Source organism: Adiantum capillus-veneris, chromosome 4, assembly GCF_014529385.1.
Source record: "Adiantum capillus-veneris isolate H3 chromosome 4, ASM1452938v2, whole genome shotgun sequence".
In the NCBI taxonomy this organism is placed as follows: domain Eukaryota; kingdom Viridiplantae; phylum Streptophyta; class Polypodiopsida; order Polypodiales; family Pteridaceae; genus Adiantum; species Adiantum capillus-veneris.
Window position 1 is genome coordinate 161,916,323 of NC_140934.1, and position 6,000 is coordinate 161,922,322.

Sequence of the window (6,000 nt, forward strand, 5' to 3'; positions counted from 1 at the left end):
TCCACTACCTTAGTGGCACTTTACATCTTGGCTTGTTTTATCCCAAGGGGGGATCATTGCCGCCAGACTTACATGTTTTTTCGAACTCAGATTGGGCTGGTTGTTTTGACACACGAGTGTCCACAAGTGGTTTTTGTTTCATGCTTGGTAGTTCATGTATATCATGGTTGAGCAAGAAGCAACCTACTGTGGCCACTTCAAGTTGTGAGGCTGAGTATAGGGCAGTCTTCACAGCTACGGTTGAGTGTGTATGGCTCAGACGTCTTATGGTTGATTTGGGTGTTGGACAGGACACTGCCAACACTATCTACACTGACAGTCAGAGCGCATTGGCAGTTGCGAGGAACCCAGTTTTTCATGCTCGCACAAAGCACATTGAGGTGCATTACCACTATGTCAGGGAGAGGCTCTCAGAAGGAGAGATTAGCCTTTACTCATGTGCGAGCTCTCGTTCACCGCATCACTCCAGGGGGAATTTTTTACCATATACATGTGGTAGTGATGTGTGTGAACACACTAGGACTGCCGGGGCATTTTTTCCCTCTTTAGGATGTTTTTTCCCCCGTGCATTGTATATACGCCCATCACTCTAGGGCTATCTATCTTTCCATTGCACTCTAAGTAAGACACTCTCCATTGTGTGCCTTGAGCTTCCTTCGTCTTCTCCAAGCTGTGTGTGTCTCTTTGCAACCCTAATTCCAATACAATCCATGTACCCATAGTAACAGCTTGACCTAAAATTTTCCAGATAAGTAGTGCATACACATATCCTCAAGTCTAATTTTGGAAAAAACCAACAAATTTGGGTCAAAAGCAAGTGACAACTTAAAAACCACAATGCAAACGTAGTATTGGGCATTTGACTTGTCAAAACAAGTCCAAATCTAAAAAGATTTGAGATTTAGCTTGTGGACATAGAGTGCAACAAGCTGCAAAGATATAAGTCTAGATGTGGTTGAACAAGGATCGTGATCCTTGTACCCCAACCTCAAAATTTGATGAAAGTTGGTACAGAGCCTGCATATGACCTTGTCTACATACTGTCAAAATTTGGAGAAAAACATTTGACAAGGAGTCATGGATCGCGATCCATGTACCTCTTCATAATGGGTATATCTGACTTGATGATCTTGTAGACATACATGAGGACAACCCAAATCACGAGTTTGATGTAAAAATACCTTTGGGAGACCAAGATACAAGCCAAAGTTCCTGTGTCCTGGTCTTGAAACTGTTTTGAGTGCCGTTTCAAGTGTAGTTCACCAAGATTGCTTTAACTTTTGACAGTCAACTTCAAATTGAGTCAAGTATATCTAGGAAGAAAGCTTGTGTGTGATAGGACACACCCAAAACTATTTTCTACAGACCAAAAGAGTCACAAGTTCTTGACTTTTGAGAGACCTCTGATCAGGGTCAAAAAGGGATAAATTGCACTAAGCCAAAGTGGGCTTGCCAATAACTATCGTGAGAGTTTTGAGTGAGCCTTAACCATGAAAAATCATCCACCACCAGGGTTTTTTACTCCACTCAAAGACATGAAAAATGCAAGAAACGCTACAATGCCTTCAAGAGTGAGAGGAGAGGCATCCTCTGATCAACAAATCGAATGTGAGATTCATCAAAACCAACAAAGCCATGAGAGTTCTAACGGATTATTCTCATGAGGGCTTATATAGGTTCACAAACGGGGATCCATATATCTTCTGCAAGTGTGTGGAACCCAATGCTAGGGAATTGACCACCCACAAGAACCTCTATGCATTCACATATATAGATACCCATGGAGTTCAAATTTTGATGGTAGATAAGTATGGAAAAGAGTACAAACTTGTCCATCCAATTGACCTAGAAAGATTCACATACAATGGTACTCTTATCTCTACTTCCTTTCAGTAAAAAATGATGCTAGATGGCATATCAGAGAGGATTCCATCGGGATTTTCTCCAAGACAAGAGGAGAGAGCGAGAGACAACCACTAACTGGTTAGATTGGTGATTGAACCACAACGATTAAGATCATATCAAGTGGCCCAATGTGTCAAAACTAAATACAATGGGTCAGGGGATCCATATGCTCACTTCTCACTCTTCAAACAAGTTTTGAGAGATAAACAAATTGCGGATTTTCATACTCAGTATGTTGACATTGGAAGGAACAGCCTTGACTTGGTTCCAACCACTAAATAGAGATGATTTTCCCAACATAGCACACTTCTTGCAAGAATTCATAGAGGAGTTCTTGAAAAGGGGAATCAAGCACAACATAGTGTGACATTTCTACACTTTCAAATAGAAAGCGAACAAAAGAGTGAAGGAAGCTTTTCTTTGCTTCAAACAATACATAGACAGATGTCATGTGAGAGAGCTACCACAAGATGAGAGATTATCACTGGAGAAACTCTATATCTAGTTGACAATTACAAGGCCTACGGAGAGGTAACTGAAGATATAGACAACGTGCCTAGTAGCACCTCATCTCTGAAGAGCGAACCCACAACAAAGCAATATGTTCAAACTCCTATGATGCAGAGCTTTGACCAAGTGGTCGAGGAGGTGATTAGAAGAATAAACCAAGGCTACCGTCATAACCTGAATGTACGACAACCTCAATTGAGGAGATGTAATACTTGTGGAGGGGATCACCCCACTCCATGGTGGCACTCAACCAAAGCCGCAATAAATGCTAGTGCAACAACCACCTCTTCTAAATGATGGTAGAGTGGTAGTCAACTACACTCAACCAACACATGTGCCATAACCCGTAAAAAACCAGTACTCCATGGATGCGAATACGCTCATGTTCATAGCCAATCAAGAGTATGGTTTGAAGAACATTCTTACGAGGCAAGAAAAACCATTGATTTAATCACTAGCTATGAAACAAGAAGGTCCATGCTATGAATGTGGAGGTGACCATTGGGCACAAGGTTGTCCAAACAAGGGTCCAAAAATAGAAATATTTGTATTCTGTGACGCGTGGTTTAGAATTTGTAGGCCCAATAAGTCTGGTAGCCCTAACACCCAATCTCGGTATATTATTGTTGCACCACTGACTATGTGACAAAGTGGGCATAAGCTAAGGCAACATGCAAGGCATACACAAGGTCAATCGCTAAGTTTCTCTTTGAGAACATTATTACGCAATTTGATTGTCCCTTTGAAATTGTCCCAAGGAGTCCACTATGTAAAAATTGTATATAGCATGTGCGAACAAGAGGTATTTAACTGATCCCTTACCTGTATATTTTCAAGTATTATATGTACCCCTTATGTATGCATTTTTGTAAAAAAACTAGCCCTTATGTATGGAAATTTTCACTTTTTCAATTTAAAAACCCTTTATGTAAGTACATTTTTTTATAAATATACCTAATTATGAATCCATTGTTTTGTTTGCACGTGCTATCTTACATATTTCCTAGTGGACACCCCGGGGAAATTGTGAGTGATAATGGTACTCATTTTATAAATGAAGTGATAAAGGGACTCACAACAAGCTTCATGATATCCCATCATAAGTTGACACCTTATTATCCACAAGCAAATGGTCAAGATGAGAGTACTAACAAGACTTTAATTTCTATCTTGGCCAAGACGGTAGAGGCTCATCGCACAGATTGGGATTTGAAGATGGCATCATCTCTATGGGCTTATCGTACTGCATACAAAGTGGCTATTAGTTGTACACCATTCAAGATGGTATATGGCCAAGAAGCAATTATGCCATGGACGTTTGTCATTCCTAGTCTTTGAGTAGCTTCACAAGAAGGTTGGAATGGCAACCCTTTAGTTGAGCATTTATATATTCTTAAGCGGTTAGATGGAGAGAGACAATTGGTTGTGCAAAATGCACTTGTGAAGAAGGATAGGCAAAAGAAATGGTTTGATCATCATTTAAAAACCAATTATATCAAGGTTGGGGATAGATTTCTTATGTATGGAGTGCGTAACGAGAAGAACAAGTTGAAATATGTGGGAAAAAGACCATATAGAGTATGCAAAATCACCCCACAAGGTACCATTCGTGTGGAAACTCTTGATGGAGTGGAAGCCATTGGATTCCTCAACGGGAGTAAATTTAAAAGATACTATGATCCTTAAGGCCAAGAGGATCTACATGCCATTCATCAAAAGAAGACAGTCAAGGCAGAAGCAGAATTGAAAAAGATACAAGCTCATGTCGAGGCTCAGGAGCAACAACAATGTATTAGGCACGAACAAGAGGCCAAAATTGGAGTTACACATGCATTTCAAGTTGAATCAGAGGGCAATTTGGTAGATTCTGACCTACCTCTATGATACCTCATCAAGTTAAATAGCACCTATGGAAAAGTGCTATATAGCGCTTTATTGGACATAGGAGCTAAACAGAATTTGTTGTCCTATGGAGTGTGGTGTCAGTTAGGGAAACCGTCCTTATCCAAGAGTACCATCCGATTCAAGGGTATTAACAAGAAGAAAACTACTGTCTTTGGAATCTTGCACACTCATGTCAGTTATGACAATGGGACCATGGCTCAAAGACTTTTGGTCATGCATGCGGGTGCTATGGAGGGCAACATAAACCTGGGATGTAAGTGCATGTCTGCAACCAAGTGTACTATCGATTGGGAAACTGGGAGTATCACAACACAGAAACAAACTCTCAATCCTACCACTCAAGCGACAGTCCCTGAGTTATTCCTAAGGGAACACATAATAGAACATTGCATATCCAAGAGGTTGAAACATCTGTCCCTATAACACAACCCTCTAGAGCTTCAACTTCTGTGGTGGCTAAAACAAAGAATGAAGCACCCAAGACTCAGTGTGATTTGCCAAGGGCAACATACGAATGGGTCCCTAAAGCTTTGTTAACAACCACTTTCAATTCTTAATCTGGTTCAAAATAGAAGCCACGTAAGAGACACCCCACTCGTCCCAAGAAATGTAAGGAAACGTTATGTTCGATTCCTAAGTGACTATTAGAAGCCCAAGGCTACTATGATGGGAATGATCAAATCTGTGTGCCTAAACATAAATTGTGTCCTGCCTTGTCACCTATAGACCCATGCGAGTCAAATCTTGTAACTATGGAGCCGATTTAAGATCGAGGAAAGGGAAAGATCATGGATGTTAGCAGCAAGCTAACACGGATACATTTTTCGGAGTTCTCTTTGTAAAACACTTATTATTTTGATAAATCGGGAATATTGTAACTCCTATTTTCTCGGATAAACTATGTAATTAATGAGCCGGGGCTACAAGCTTCTAGATTGTATCAACCTGTCATCACCCAGTTTTGGTAGAACTCCAGATTATTAGTTTTGACCACCCAAAAATCTTGGCTAAGGTATAAAAGCCAATTTTTGTAAGTTTTTTTAAGTTTTGGATAAGAAATACATAGCATGAGCTAATAATGCTCACTCCTCTCCTTCTCGCGCTTCCTACTCTCTCCCCGATTGTCACATTGCAATCGCATTTGTTGCATTGCAACCGTAAGTAAGAGCTCTACGCATTGACGTAAGCAGTTCACAGTATTTTGTAGCTTTTGGCATCGCCGACACGTGGCCTAATTTCATCATAACTAAGAATTTACACTTTCAAATCAAAAACTAAGTATAGGTGGGGTATTGGGACATCATTGCTAAGCATTTAGATGCATTCTTGGTCGAAAACGACTAGGTCAAAAATCCATTGTTGTTAATAATCACGATTTTGGAACTTGACCTAAAGTGGGGTTTGAGACCATAAGCATGTGTGCTTAATTCTTATAAACTTGTCCTAGAATTTTCGTTACGTTTGGATGTCATCTGATGCTGTAATAACTGATATGATTTGTTTACCGATGAGCGATTGGCTTTTGGTGATTTCAGTCACTTGAGTGTAGCTTGAGTTAGATGCGAGTTGTTAGTTGTTTTCTGAGAGATTGACACCCTCTTGTAGCCTCTATGCACTAGTCGAGTCAGCTTCATCCCATGGATTGACAAATTAATCATGATTCTCGCTAATATCGCAATA